Here is a 15,886-nt window from a genome sequence, read left to right on the forward strand (position 1 = left end):
TGTACTCTGCCTATTTATCCTACCAACTCCTTAGCCCCTGGCAATCACTGATCTCTTCACTGTCTCTGTAGTTCTGGTTTTTCTAGAATGTCATATAGTTGGAATCATCACACAGTAGGTAACCTGTTCTGATTGGTTCTTTCACGTGGTACTAGACATTTAGGCTTCCTCCATCTCTTTTCATGGCATGCAGACTTGCTCCTTTTAAGACCTAAGCATTATCCCATTGTCTAAGTACACTTCAGTGTGGTTTCGCATTCACCTATCAGTGGACATCTTGATTACTTCCCAGTTTTAGCAATTATGCATAACTGTCTTCAAGAATCATGATATGGAAGGATCACTGCGTTGCCAAATTTGTGTATATGAAATACATGGAGCTTATGTACCTAAAATAAAAGGTTTCTAAGTTGAAATAAAAGAATCACTGTTTGGGTCTTTGTAATCTCATATAAATTTTCATATCCTTTGGGTGAATATAAATGAGCCAGACTGCTGGTTCATAGGGTATAATATATTTAATTTTCTAGGAAACTAGTAGACTGTATTTTAAAATATCTATATGATTTTGCATTTCCACTGGCAATGAGGGTGCCTTGACAACATTTGTTGCCAGCAGAATTTTGGTAATTATGACAGGTGTATGCATGATACTCACTGTTGCTTCAATTGGAATGCCCCTGAATATATGTGGTATAGAACATTTTTTCATGTTTGTTTTCCATCTCTTTGGTGAGGTGTTTGTTAAGGTCTTTGGATCATGTTTTAATCAGGTATATTTTTTAATCTTAAGTTTTAAGAATTCTTTGTATATTTTAGATAATTTTTTTTTTATTTTTTGGAGAGGCAAAGAGAGATAAAGAGAGAGAAAGAGAGGGAAAACATTCAATTACTTAGTTCTCTAAACACCTGCAATGGCTGGAGGTGGGCCAAGGCCAAAGGCAGGAGTCATGAACTCAGTCTAGGTCTCCCACACGGGTGTCAGGGAACAACAAATTGGGCCATCACCTACTGCACCCCAAGTTGTGCATTATCAGGAACTTGAAACAGGAGCAAATTTGGGACTAAAATCCAGGCATTGCAATGTCAGAATAGGAGTCCCAACTGTCAGTTTTACTTCTGAGTAAAAACCCATCCCAGATAAATCTTTTGCAAATATTTTCTCACAGTCTGTGGTTCTCTTTTCCTTCTTTTAACTATGTGTTATGAAGAGCAAAATTTTTGACTTTTAGTGAGATTCAGATTTCCAATTTCTCCATTCATGTGTCTAGCTTTCGGTCAAAGATTCATGGCAAACCTCAAGATCAGCTAGATTTTCTCCTATGTTATATTCTAGAATCTTTATTGTCTTAGATTTTACATTGAGCTTTATATTCTATTTTGAATTGATTTTATGAAGGGTAGATGCGATCTGTGTATATATTTTCTTGTATGTAAATGTCATTAGTTGCAAAACTGTTTCTTGAAAGATAACTGTTGTTTTCTTGTGTTGCCTTTGCATTTTTTTGGTCAAAGATCAGTTAACTATTTAGCTATTTTGGGGATCCTATTCTGTTTCTTGATTGGTTTGTCTATTCTTCCACAAACACCACATTTTTTGATTACATTAGGTTGATAGTAATTATTGAAATCAGGTACTTTCAGTCCAACTTTGTATTTCGCCTTGAATATAATGTTAAAGTTTCTTTTTTGTGACCAAATTCTATATCTATCTCATTAGATTAAAAAGTTACTTATGTAGTATTCCAAACTGCTTACTATTTTCTCCTGTGGTAAAATTTTATCATGAATGTAAATAGATATACATTCGTAAACATTTCTTCATACTGTAAAATTCGTATAATTTCCCTTTTTGGTGGCCATAATTATAAAGAAAAAATTAAGCAAATTTCAAATTGGAGACAAGAAGGAATATTATATTCTTAGAATTGTATTGTGAACTATATTGAGTATGTTCTCTTTGTATTAATATCATATTAACATGAAAAAATCTAAGTATCAGTTGTTAAAAAAGCCAGAATACTTCAGAAGAAAACAAACTTCTAAAATACTAGTAGTCTAATAATTTGATATTACCATTATAACATTAGAAATACTTTTTTATACTATTTGTTGAACTCTTTACTTAACATAGAGTAAAACATATGTGTACAAAGTCAATTGAAAATAGATATCAGAAAAAAATAAAAGTGGAAATAAGAGAAAAAGGAGGAAGAGGTGTTGGGAGTGTGACTAGGAGGGTGGGCATGGTGGGAAGAATCACCATGTTCCTAAAGTTGTAATTATAATTTGTATGATGCTTATAACTATAAAGCTGTATACTTCATTCCTACAGTCTTACTTCTAAGGGTACAATTTAAAAATGTGCCATGGGACCCCAAATCCCCTTAAATAGGACTAAGGGTCTGGTAATAATAATTGATAGAATTAAAAAGGAGGGAATGCTCCAACATGGGAAACAGTTCACACAGCAGACTCATAGATTGACAATCACTTTAAATAGCACTTTGGCCTCAGGTTCAGTCCTTAAGGCATTCTGGTCTGGCTGAAATGCCCACAAGAGCATTTCAGGCATGGATAGCCAAGACATTGTGGCAAAAAAATGTCCTACATGAAGGACCTCAGTGGGTGAGACCCCAGTGGAAAGAAGTTGTCATCAAAGAAGGAGGTACTTTTCTCTGAAAGGAGGAGAGAACTTCCATTTTGCTTATGGCCTTGTCTAAGTTTGTGGAGTCAAAAGGCTTCCATAGCCTAAGCAGTTCATGTCAAGAGCCTCGGGTGATCACTGGTGTCTTATATAAGATTGTTAATTGTTAAATTAACAAGAGTCACTGTGCACTAACTTCCCATGCAGTACCTCTGTCCTCAAAGAGTTGTATTATAATTATGTCTAAGTGCTTACAAAAATTTATCATTAAATTTATCATTAAATTTCTAAAAAAATAAAATAACTTTATTGACAGATTAAAATTATTTACTGATTCCAATTTATCAATAAACTTCATATAATTTTCAGAAATTGTCTTCTAAGACATAAATAAAATCCTTAACTCTTTAAATTATAACCTTATGGAAAAGTAAAGTACATATGGGGAAAATACATGTGGAGGGCATATTACATAACAATTAGAGCAAAATTTGAATTGATGATACATGTGGTTGAGGATCTTCAAATGCTCTAGAAATTAATGAGTGTATTTTTCAAATTTCAAAATAAAAAATACACATCTATTTCAAGCAATCTATGAGTCAAAGAAGCATTTATAAAAAATAAAAGAAATTCCAAGCATTCTCTTGGTTCTCTTTGTTCTTTTTGGTTTGACACTTGCCCTTAGCATTTAATATGGAAACCAAAAAGGAGATGTTCATTTCATCTATGTCTGTCTCCAACTATGTTCCTCAAGGGTGAAGATAGTGACTATCAGCTTACCTCTCTTTCCTTAAATTTTAAGATGCTTGTTATGGATTTTATTCCATCATGCTTTTTTATATAACTTATAAAAGATGTGAAACTTTGAATTTGTCAGCCTGGGATTCCTCTGAAATTCTAATTGTATTTTCCTTTGTTTATGTACAGTTGAAATGTATTACCTAAAATTAATATTGTATCAAACAAAGCAATCAGAAGCATAACACAGTAAAACATAAACACCTTTGTCATACCTGAATGAATTTTCACAGAGAAAAGGCAAATGTTCTGTTGTTAAGTATATTTGACAACTTTATTACTGTACTCTCTCAGTAACGTACTACCTTCTGTTCCTGCCTGCTTTCCAGTTCTATTGGATAGGGATCATACCGTGTGTATTTTTGTATTCTAGCAATTTAGCACAGGGCAGGCATTTGGTAAATGTGGTAGAAATTAGGAAAGAGTGAAAAACAAAACTGAAAAAGGAAAGGAAAGGAAGGAGAAATGAGAGGCTTGATGTTACCTAAATGATGAATACTAGCACTGCATTTTCTTACTAAAGCATTATTTTGCAAATGACCTTTTGAGTAGAAGAAAGGCCCTTTTCTCTGAGATTTCTACTCTTATATTAATAACTATGTGAAGTCCCAAATTGCATCCTTTTGAATTAGGGAAGGAAGCAACTAAATGAAATATTTATATGTATATATATATATATAACTATATGTGTATATATATGTATGTGAATATATATAATGTATGTATACATATATATATGTATATATACTTTGTCCCAACAAGAGTTCGAAATTTTATTAGTGTGAAAAGTTTGTAAGAATTTAATGAATCCCTGAAAGAAATGGTAAAATAACTTAGGAGTAAACAATTAAATTAAAAATAATAGGCTGGGGCCTGTGTCATGGCTCACCTGGTTAATCCTCCCGCCTGCAGTATTGACATCCCATATGGGTGCCGGGTTCTAGTCCTGGTTGCTCCTCTTCCAGTCCAGCTCTCTGCTGTGGCCCGGGAAGGCAGTGGAGGATGGCCCAAGTGCTTGGGCCCTACACCCGCATGGGAGACCAGGAGGAAGCACCTGGCTCCTGGCTTCAGATCAGTGCAGCACGCTGGCTGTAGCGGCCATTTGGGGAGTGAACTAACAGAAGGAAGACCTTTCTCTGTCTCTGTCTCTGTCTCTCTCTCTCGCTAACTCTGTCAAATAAAAATAATAATAAAAAAAAAATGATAAGCTAAGATAATAAAAGTAAGAAGGGGGATGAAATGTTCAGAAGTTTCTCTGTCTCTCTGCCTTTCACATAGATTCTCCTCCTTCTAAAGCTGCCTGTTGGACTCTCACCAGGTGGGCTCTTGCTTTGTGCTTTCTTTTTCGAGTGTCAGTCATACACCCCATACAAAACACAGTGGAGGCAATGAAACTCCCTTTTTTTCTCCCATCCAGGAGGAACCAGTGGATTGACCTTGTCCTTCAAAAATCTTAGGGCCACCTCTCCTTACAGATTTTTTTCACCCTCTTTACTCTATGAGCCAGATAATTGAACTCTAGAGAAATATGAAGGATACTCTTCCCTTTTTCTGAGGGTTCCTTAAACATCAACAGAATTGGTTTTTTGGATAATGCAATTATTTATATGTGTATGTGGGTGAGAGCAGAGCTATCTTTTGTATTATAGGATGTGTGGCAGCATCTCTGGCCACTGTACACAGGATATCAATTGTATCCCTCAATTGTGACAGCAAAATTGTGACCAGACATTGTCAAATGTCTCCAGAGAAGCAAAATTATCTCTGATGGTGAACCATTTCTCTAAATATAGGTTATACTTATTTTCCCTCTTCATTCAATAAAATATCATCCAGTATGCTATGATTTATTTCCCATTATGCTTGGTGGGCTTGGCCTGATTCTTTTTCATTCTCTCACTAAAACCACAGGAAAGAATTTGAAGGTGGGTCAGTTCTTCATTCTAGACCCAAAAAGTGCTCCAGGAGATTGACCCAATTACTTTTGAATTCATTAGCATAAAAAGATTTCACAGGATTTTTAAACTGTCCCTAATGCACACTACAAAAAATTAATAAACAATTCAATAGCAAAAGGTAGAACATGTAGTCAAACTCTAATTATGTGATATTAAAAATATAGTTGGAAATAGCAAAAGGTATGTGACATTTTTCCACTGAAATAATATTGGAAAGTATTATTGAAAAACAATAAGGCTTTTTTTCCCTTTACAGTATGAATTGCATAGTTATTTCAGACACACTTTGCCTCCAAAAATGACTATACAAAGAAAATCTTCAGAATCTGGAAATTTGGAATTTTCTTTCTCATAATAAGATATTACATTCCTAATCCATTCCCCAATCCAAATGGTGCAAGATGGGATTGCTTGATGTATCCGTTTTCAGGCAGCCTATTTTAAGCACCAAAGTTTGATAATAAAGAAGTTAATGTGGTTTCCAGTAGTGCCTAACTTACCCTTAGGGAGTAGCTCATGCTGGGAGAACCGGGATCATTATGGATTATTTTGTAGCATCAGTCATGCTATGAGGTGACAAGGCTTTATAAGACAAATATTATGGATCAACCTTCAGAGGCCAGCACTACATGCAGCCAAAAATCCTCATTGGCAGAACAAAACTGAAAGCCCTTAATGAATTCTGTTATCGTGACAGCATACTGTCAAATTATGCACTAATAGCAAAAGAGCTAGAAAATCATACCAAGAAACCAGCATGCATTTTGGCAAGCTGGGAACCCGGGTATGGTGTTGAGCTTCTAAACATTCTAAAGGAGAGAATTAGTATCAAAGTGAGCCAAAATCCTTGTCCAAACTCCCCATGCTTTTGGGTGTGAATCCTAGAGCAGCTACTTGGATATGAGTGTTGTTTTCTTCGTTATTTCTTCTTCTTTTTTCCCATCCAAATGTAATTAGATATTAGTTGGTTTAACAATAAAAGGGCATGCCAGAAGGGTAATGACTGTAGCTGGGACAGCATTCAAATTTCTGGGAACAAGTTCTGTGTGAGTCAATTCCTAGACTGTATCAGCCTCTGTAATTTAAGATATGGGAGAATCTTTAGACAATTAGCATAATATTAGAGTGACCAGAGCTCTCTACTGCATAGTAATAAGCCTGCATTTTTTATTTGCCTTTGGAATAGAGCTGTATTAAAATCTTCCTCAGATTGAAGCTTGCAGATCTTGTTGCAAGTCAACAAAAATATCAGAAAATCAGAGATTAAATTATTTTACACATTTGTACCTAGGAAAATAAGATGTCGAAGTTGTTTCTAAAGTTTGTTTGCTTGTATTATTTCTTTCCTCTTAAGCACCTCAATTTTAGGACTCTTTTTGCCAACTAATTTCCTAATACCTTGACATACAGCATTGCAAACCTCACCAGAATCAGTTTTCTTTAATTCTTTTATTCTTACTCAAAATTTTTCTTCTTAATTTCCCTTTACTTGCTCAGTAAACTTCAAACTTCTTAGTTCTCTTCTTCCAGTGTATTTTGGAATGAAAGGAGAGAATATAGAAATGGAGAATTGATTTCATACTTAGCTCCCTGGAAACCTGGAGGTCTCACCAAGGGGCTTTCTTAGCAACCCAGAGGGAAGGGAATGCCGGGGGTGGGGGGGATCTGTGGTCTCCCCATTCCAACCTCATGACAGCACTTTCCCAATAACAGTTCATTGAAAAAAAAAAGGATATCTTCATCTCATGTCATTCAAGAGTAATAGAACACACAATGCTATCAGTAGGCAGTACTGCTAGGGCATTTAACCAACGGAAGAGCAGCCATACTGGGTAATAGAGTGGGGGAATGCCCAAGGACTTAATTGTGGGTGTTACATGCCGTGATTAATCTTCCTTCAACCACCTTGAAGACAGCAATGTAGGTCCAAAAAAGGCAGAACTATTATTTCCTCCCATTTAATTGTGTCTACCACTCTCCAAATATCTCTAACAATAGAGATATTAATATCTTATGCATTCTTAAAAGGATAATGTATGTAGTGGCAAGAATATTTCCTTCGAGCTGGAAGATTTTACTTTCAACATGTATAAAATGCTGAAGATATAATTATGTAGTGAAGCAAGAAAAGAAAAGCACCTAAAATGATGTCTCTATCATTCAAAGAAAGATTATACATCTCCAGAATTACTGTGGGTAGAAAATTATTTTTGTGGGGAGAAATAAGCTATCTTTTAATCTTACACATATTTTGACTTCATATAGCTTCATTCTTAAAATAAAAATTACACTTTATGTATTATAATATGCAAAGTTAATTCTAGAATGAAAAGTAAATGTATAACAATAAATTTCAACTATTTGTTTTGCATTATTTAAATAAAATTGAGGACATTGTCAAAATGCATTACTCCCTAAAAACAACGGTAAAGGATAAAAGTTATGGTTGTTAATTATTTTTATGTAAGCTCTTTAGGTTTAACCTGAAGTTATTTATTAGGGTATTTTTGAATAAGACATTTGTTGGCAAATTATTTATTACTTTAGTCTCTTTCTTGAGCAAGTAATTATTATTATCCTAACATCTTTTTTCATATATGATGCAAAGCTATTTCTTAAGTTTATCATAAAAATTTTCTTAATTTTTTTTCTTTTAAATAGTCTTATTTTCCCCAAGTCTAGATTGTATGATTTTTTTAAAAAATCTTAACTTACAGGGATATGAAATGAAGAAACATTTTGGATTTCACTATGTCAACAGATTTTGATTACTCAAAAATGAAAAGAAGTTTATTAAACAAAATAATGTGCTCCCAATTTTGAGTGAAATAATACCTCTTCCATATAAAGCAGAGAATGATTTGGCCAAATGTAGTCTTTGAAACTGACATTGAGCATATACAGGAAAAAATATTCCAGAAGTCAATTAACATTGACTGGAGGAGGACAAAATTAAACAAGATAAACAGAGAGAGTGGAAATGCATATAACAATTAATAATATATGTCCAATAAAGTTTCAATAATTACCATATTTTTAGATGTTTTCATAGAAAAATATTGTATTGTCTCCTTTAACAGTAAAATGTGTTTTATTAAAACATTCTCAAATATTTTGTTTCTGTTTGTAGATATTTCATGCAAACCTTGTCATCTCTTTCTGTGTTTGGTACATTAGGTACAGGAAAAGTAAAATTAGCATTGGGAAAATAATTCAAGAAAAACACTCCTCTAGTAATATTTGCCCCACTGAGCTGGATGATTCTTGAAAATTAAACACTTTCGTCCTGAGTTATTTGGATAATTATTTAAGTTCTTTATTTCAGTTTGAATATACAGATACAACTCAACATCAGGCACTCAATACATGATTGATTTGATTTTTGTTTCAGTAAATGATCAATTATTGAGTGAAATAGTGTGCTTGACATGTATACTGCATCATGAATTCTCTACTTGTTTGGAAAAAAGTGCCCCTAATTTGGGATGTTTTTCCTGTTGGTTATTTCAAATTTATTTGATGGTTTAATCAAGATTTGTCAAATCAGACAAACATTAAACCAAATCTCTAATGAGAATGAAACTCAAACTATTTTTTATTTACTCAATAGAAACCAATCATCAGATTACATACAAATATTATGGAGAAAAAATAATGCATTCCTTTCTACAACTAGGGTGCTTTTGTTTTTTGTGTAATTGAAATTTTATTTATCTTTTCAGTAATATTTTTGACTTATGATGTATGTTGAGAAATAATTTTCACTTGCCTTTTGTAGTTTTTAATTTATTTAACTATAAGAATAATAGTTATGGTATTTCTTATTATAAACATAAAAGAATCTTATTAGCTATTACAATTTAGAGTTTATTACATCTTAAATTAACATATTCATTTTTGTGACTTTTTAACAGGCAATAACGTCAAGCTCTTGTTGTGGATATCGATTTTTCCTGCATGAAGATAACAGTAAGTGTTTATGTGCAATATTTTGCTAAAAACTACAAAATCTCAATATTTGGAACTTCACTATTTCTTAAAAATACATGAAGAGGGTTAATATGATTATTTAAATTCAATATAATTATTTTGATGTAAATTATTTGCTCTTATGCTCTCTCATAGAATTCTAGTATATTTTAAAGTCTGATCATTTTAATAATGAAAAAAAATAAGCTTGTGGCCAAGCCTTTATATTTTGTTCACTGTCTTTATGTCATTTTTAATATTTAAATTTCATTTATATATCTATGATATTGATTTTCTGTTTCATTAGCTGATTTATACATTGTCTCATTTTTAACAACTAATGTTCAAACTTTGGATTGTGGAACACCTATTTTGCACAATAACTTCTTTTAGAGAAACTGAATTCTTTAATAATTTTGCATGCTTAACAGTTGTCATGCAAATAGGAATCAAAACCATTGTATTAATTACAGAAGGTAAGAAGGAGTATCTTTGTCATATTTGGAGTTAAATGGACAAGTGGGATGAAATAATTCTCAGTTTTTCTGCAATGTAATTATCATGATCATCTAATTCTTATGTTTATTTCAAATGTGAACATAAATAACTTTAGTTTTACCTCCTGTCCTAGATTATCTTTGTCACTTCCTTTACATTGATGTAATTACTTGGGAATTATCTCTACTACAAATTGAACAGGGAACTATCAGCCTGCTGCAGGCTCTTTTCTCAATCAGGAATAAAAACAATTTAAGATGTGAGGTTTTAAATGGAAGCTTTGTTGGCATTTTTAAATTCTAAAGGTAGTCTTATTTTGTAGGAATAATGTATGTTGGAATTTTTATCTTGACTACAAATGTTCTTTTCTCTAAACTATTATTAGGGAAAAAAAAAACGTAACTCACTTGCTGAGGTATCTGTCACTGACACTCCTAGAGAAATAAAAATCCTGTGATATTTCAAATTCTTGATTTTCTGAATGGTTCAGATTCCTAATATCTCATCTACGCATACAGAGTTGTGGTGTGCTGTCCAACCCAGGCCATATCTGCTGGTGCCCTCACTGAGACTGCTATCCCCTGGGTATCTTCCTGACTCACCAGCTGAAGTGTTGGGCAGTGCTTTTATCTGGTGATCTTCAGCTGCACATTGCCAACTCATGCAATTGCTTTGTCTTTTTTGAATACAGTGAATACTGTTATTTTTAGAATGAGCAATGATGATTATACTTATAAAATACCTACTGGCTTGTTCATAGATAGGTGGTATTATAAAAGAAATTATTTTTTTTTATTTTGGAGATTCCAATTTTATTTTTGATTAATATGATTGCAGATAAAGTCTTTGATGAATAAACTGTTTTGGTTTTTGGAAAGCATCAAACAGTAGTAGCTTTGTGATAACCTAAATTTGGTGTAAAATTGTTGATTAAACAATTCAGTCGATTCTTTCCTTTGTCCTGTAGTTGGCAGAGAAGAGGAGAAAGGGCAGGGAAAACGCCCTCATGAGCAAGAAGTTTGGGTAGGCTACCTTCCTTGTAACCAAAGAGTCACCTTAGCAGGGCCACATATTTTACAAATGCATGATTCCAATACTCTTTTCCTTAGATATTTCTGGTGTATTTTATCTTCAATTCATGTTTATATTCTTTGTAGGACTAGTCAAAGTTAAATATGTTTATACCTATGCAACACATGTATTTTTATTATTTTATTTTATTATTATATAATATATATATTATATAATATAATATTATATAATATTATATTATATAATATTATATATTATATAATATATAATACATATTATATAATATTATATATTATTATATATTATTATTTATTTTATTATTGTAATTATTATTGTAATTTTCATTTTGTTTCTAAATGTTCAATCCCTACTGTTCTTATTCTTTCATTCAAACCTAGGGTTTGACATAAGCGCATGGCTTTAGACAACAGAGGTGTAGGTAGGGAAGTTGAAATTACTGGAAAAGATATAAATATTTCACAAGAATTTTGGGTCACTGGGGTAGATGTTGTGATAAAATCAGGGTACAGTGCTTAGGAAGTAGAGAGCATGATATCTAGCTCATCCTTGAGGGCTAATGCAGGGCTATGTGGCAAAGTTGTCTCTTAAACCACAGTGAGGGTAGGTAACTGAAGTGGTGTTGTTAGTGGTGGCCGTGTGTATGTGTTAAAAATAGAGAGTAGGGATGAGGGGCAAGGATCTGGAGGAAGAGCCTATAGCCATTATCCCAGGCTATGTAGGAAGAGAAGACTTTATATCCATCCAATATATAGTAAGATCAAGAAAACCGGAGAACGTTACATGCTCAAGAAGCATAGAATAAATGTTGCACAGTGGCAGGAAATGAGAGACCTAGAGCATATGATTACATCTGCAACTGTGCTGAGCTGTTTGCATTTTATTTCATTTTCTCCAAGAAAAACAAAAGCAGGTTCTTTACACTAATAAAAGACATTAGAATTGCATTTGGAAAACCATTGAGGAGCAGTTTTGGAGGCCTGGGGAAGCTGGAGAAGAAGCAGTAGAAATGGAGAAAGGAAACCCAGTGAGGAAAACACAACAGTAGCTCCAAAGACTACAGGATGACTAATTCGTCAATGGGAGTGGCTGTTGGGGCTGGGTAGAAAAAATGAAAAAAAAAAAAAAAAAAAAAAAAAAAAAAACCTCTAACTTTGAACCATGGAGACAAGGTTCTATGTTTGACATTATATGTCCTGTGTAAAGAAACAAACCTGCAGGATGACTGGTGATTGGAAAGCCCCTGCAAATGAAAGAGGGTTAAGATAGAAGAGAGCTAAATTTAAAATTAAACAAACAAACAAACAAACAAAAAAACTCTGAACACATAATATTGACTACTAGATGCTGGGAGGGATGAAAGGGCTAAAAGATTTTTGGATTTTAAAAGAGGGACAAGCTTGCATGTTCATTAATTGTCACAAAGATAATATGAGATGTTGATAGGAAAAATGGGGCAAGGGGTATGTGAGAAATCTTTGTATTACTATCTGACAATTTTCTTTCGGAATTGTAAAACTATTCTCAAATGTTAAAAAGTTGTTGGGAAAGCAGAAAGTTGTAGTTCTATTTAGGATATTCACCTCTTTCTCTCATTCCCTAGATGTAATAGAAAATACTACACAGCCCGGGTCAGAACCCAGGCAGAACAAGTTAGCTATCATGACGAGGGCTATGTGTCCCATCCCCTCAATTGCAGCCTCTACAGTGACTACTGCAGTTAAGATGAAATGATTTACAAATGTAGTTCTACAGTTGCACTTGTCATATTTCCAATGCTGAATTACCACAGGTGGTAAGAGACTACCTCCCTTGCTAGCATGGGTATTATCAATTCACACTGAACAGTGACGTTCTAGATTTCAAAGCACTCAGAAAAGAAAAAGAATCACAAAACCAAACAGTTTCATTTAAAACAATTAAAGTATATCTTGACAGGTGCACCTTCTTAACACTTTTAGTACAGAGCCTTCCTCATCTTCTTACTCCATTTTCTGTTTGGTAAATAGAATGTGAATTTTAATAGAGAAAAATTTAAATCCCTGAGCCCTAATTCAGTGGTATTTCCTTTACATTGGTAAGGGACACTAAAATCCACCCTTATTCTTGTACAATTGACAAAAAGCCTATGATACCAAATCAAAGGGGCTCCTGTAGGACAAGACACTTTTCTCAAAACATCTTATTTTTAATGCTTTTCCAGAATCATAAATTCTATCTTTAAATTCATTACTACATCTCATTGATGCCAGTACTCACTAAAAAATGATAACACTTGGAATTACAGGATCTTATTAGAGTTCAATTTCCAGTGCTCAATATGTAAAACATAGTGCACTACCTCTGACCTGTTAAAATGTATGAGATAGAGAAATCTGAAACATCAGCCTCTAATTACAGTGTTGCCAAATGATGGAATATCTTATTTCTGAGGAAGATATGCTTTGATCTTAGAGGGAAAAGTAAAGTCACTCTATTTTAATTGCACACAACCTGAGTTCATTAAATGTGGGCTGTAGGTTAAAAGATGTTTCAAACCTGGTGGCGTGTTCATTATAAACAGAGTTTCTGATCTTCCTTTGCCATTATTTGCAAATGAGATATTGAAGGAGAAGTCAGTTGGAAAAGCTGTCAGAAAGGAATGGTGACTAGCTGGAGTTCATTTAACTGCAGCTCTGTCCTGTTGGTACAGAACCCTCCCTGTGCTATCCTTTACTGGTAAGCATTTGTCTAACACTTTGAATTTTGTATGTATCACATCATCTTGTGGACCAAACAAGTCTGTACTGAATATGCTGTTCTAATTGAAGCAGTATGTTACAGTTCTTTTGTCTAATGCAGTTCCTCTCAGCCCAAAATTATTTCACGATTGGTCTCTTTGTCTACCCATATTTATTCTTTCTGTTGAAATTAGTCTGAAGCATCATTCTGGTCAGATCACCATTTTCCCCCTTAAAATTCTTCCGATGGATATTTAACCTTTATAATAAAATCTTACCTTTAGCCTGACATCACAGCCTTGCTATCTGTCCCAAGCAGCAACAGCTATAACCCACTGAAATTTCTCTTTAACACTCTTCCCTGGTGGAGGGCATCACTCTCCTGTCTTCCTTGGCCTGTCTGTATTTTCTCTAACTCAGTGCCCTTCATCCTGCAGATTATCTTCTCAGGTAGCCTTGTTTCCAGTGGTGGCAATTCCATCCACTACTCCTCACTTTCACAGAGTTTCTTAATTTTATATCTATATGGTTCCTAGTGACCATTCTTAAAATGAAATTTAATTAACAGTAAAGACTTCTTTAAGTCTGGTCATCATGTTGCTGTTAGCTTGCTTAAGAGAAAATGCCATGTAGTAAACTCATGAGGTTAAATTGAAAAATTTGTACTGTACTTGTTGCTTGAGAATTCAAAGGACAAGTCCCTTAAACTGCATGCCTGGCCAGCCCCCTGACTCACACTGACCAGAGATGCACTATAACTAGAACTAGAAAATATTGCGTGGTTTTCATTATGTTCAAGAAAGCTAGAACAATGGATTTTCATTAAGTATCCAAAGGGGTTCTAAGGTCCTTAAACAGGGAAACTCCATATGTCTAAAGATCAATCTGTTTCTAGAAGAACATTTATGTGTGTGTAGCTAAATTTGAAAAGAATTTCAATTTTATTTACCTGTTTATACATACAAATTAACTTCAGTAATTAATACGATTTGTTACTACATTATAATCATTTAATTCAATGAGAATGAAAACATTTTTATTAGTATGTTTTTAAATGTTGATTTTCAATTAAGAATGATTTGAGAAACCTTATAGCTAATGAAGATACCTTGAGGAGATAACTTTAATGTTTTCTAAAAAAGCTTAACTAACATGAGAGTAACTTAATGTCTTTCCTAATAAAAAATCCCTTTTATCTACATTTTCTTTTGAAGAAACACTAATGGCTGAAATTCTTCATGACCACTTTGATATCTTTGGAAAGTATATCTAGGAGATACAAAAAATGATCCAACTGTCTCATAGATGCATCATTTTTTCTACCATTGTCACTTTGGGTAATGAGTGATCCTCATGAAATGGGACCATGACAGCCATGTTTTGATGGAAGAATGACAATCAAGGTTTGGAATAGAAATTATTCCAAATAGGAATACACGATTTCTCATTCAAGATGAGAAATGCTCAGTATTATCAATTGAAAGTAGTAAGGAATTTTCAAAATACAAACAGGGAGAGTGTCAAAGACAGATTTTTATTAAGTGCAGTTATCTGAAATTTAATCTAGGATATGAATTTAGAACAATAAACTATTATAACATTCACATGCAAAAATGTGTTACCTGTATTTTCCAAATGTAATCATAGCACAACAATGGTATTTATTCCTTAAGATGACTATTTATATGTTGAGATTAAGCTACTTCAGTTTTGTGAGAATTTTACAAAATCATATTTATACTCATTAATTCAAAACAGAACTTCAAATTGAAACTAATTTTTTCCTTTGAATGTGTCAGCTCCGTTTAAATGGGAGCTTTGCAACTTCATTAGGATTTTTGCATCCATGTCTGTAGAGGAACATAAAATAAGTGCTTCAGCTCTTAGAAATAGGGGAATTTCTACTATTCGTATGTAAGTGGATTGCTCCTGTGTAGGTCATGAGAGTAGAAAAGGATTGTTGGGATAAAGTAAAACTCAGAGTAATGAAAGAAATGTCCAGTATGCAGGAGATAAAATGAATCCCAGGAAGAGTTGCCTTAGAGCTTAGTCTTTAGGTGAAAACCAGGACTTTTTAGGTAGGGCAGGCAAAAGGAAAGGACCCTGCCAACAAAGAAGGGTAAAGCTGGGTTGGAACCCAGAGGGGGTAAGGCAGCTGCGTTGTGACAGGGGAAGAGATTTAAATGCAGGCAATTTAGCATCTTCCTGCCTTGAGAACGTTTGGCTTTGTCTTCACTGTTTCT

General features: G+C 33.6%; 1 long non-coding RNA gene across 1 annotated transcript in view; it reads left to right on the plus strand.

The window, feature by feature from the left end:
* Positions 1 to 679: 679 nt before the first annotated feature.
* The window catches only part of LOC138848472 (uncharacterized), a 1,168,718-nt gene continuing 1,153,511 nt past the window's right edge, over positions 680 to 15,886 (plus strand). The window contains exons 1-2 of the long non-coding RNA XR_011386289.1: positions 680 to 773; positions 9,321 to 9,375. This is a non-coding gene — a long non-coding RNA (uncharacterized lncRNA). The remainder of the gene's footprint in view (positions 774 to 9,320; positions 9,376 to 15,886) is intronic.

Source organism: Oryctolagus cuniculus, chromosome 2 (genome assembly GCF_964237555.1).
Source record: "Oryctolagus cuniculus chromosome 2, mOryCun1.1, whole genome shotgun sequence".
NCBI classification, from domain to species: Eukaryota; Metazoa; Chordata; class Mammalia; order Lagomorpha; family Leporidae; genus Oryctolagus; species Oryctolagus cuniculus.